Source organism: Etheostoma spectabile, chromosome 18, assembly GCF_008692095.1.
Source record: "Etheostoma spectabile isolate EspeVRDwgs_2016 chromosome 18, UIUC_Espe_1.0, whole genome shotgun sequence".
Lineage (NCBI taxonomy): Eukaryota > Metazoa > Chordata > Actinopteri > Perciformes > Percidae > Etheostoma > Etheostoma spectabile.
Genome location: NC_045750.1, coordinates 24,634,825 through 24,635,518, shown reverse-complemented (window position 1 = coordinate 24,635,518; position 694 = coordinate 24,634,825).

Below are 694 nucleotides of genomic sequence, written 5' to 3'. Positions count from 1 at the left end.
CCTAGTCCTGGGTCTTCCCCGAGGCCTCCTCCCAGCCAGACGTGCCTGGAACACCTCGTTACATACGTAACAAGGGAAGCTAAATACACTTGATTAACTCAGCTGTAAAGCTATCAATTGTGATTTGATGAACTAAAATATTCCCACACGTATGTAAATACTGTATAAAGCTATTTACATGTTGCAATTTGACTGCGTAAGTTAGCAACCAAGCAGCTAATGGATAAATGGTTGGTATGAAGTCATCAATAAACAGCTGACATATAATAGAATAGATCTTTATTGTCATTAAGACAAAACAAAACACAGTTTAGCAGCTCTTCGTTATTGACAATATTTGTTTTACTTTGGGGTGAACTGTCCCTTTATTGTTTTGGATAAACATTGAAATAGTTAGCTAAAAGTAATGAGTTAACAGTTGAGTAGTGGTAGTAGTGGTGGAGTAATATTAGAATAGTTAAATGCATTAAACCTTAAAATGACCAAAGTGACCCTAACATTGAAAAGGAAACTTTATAAATAAACACTGTCACGTTATCCACTTTGACAATGTAATTTAGTGTTAAATAACACCCAGTTCCCAACCCATGCTGTTGATGAAGAGTTACTTAACCCTCCTACATCTGATGAAAAAAGGTCGTGAACCACTGCTGTTCAATATTTTCTCTTTTAACCCTCATGTTGTCCTCGGGTC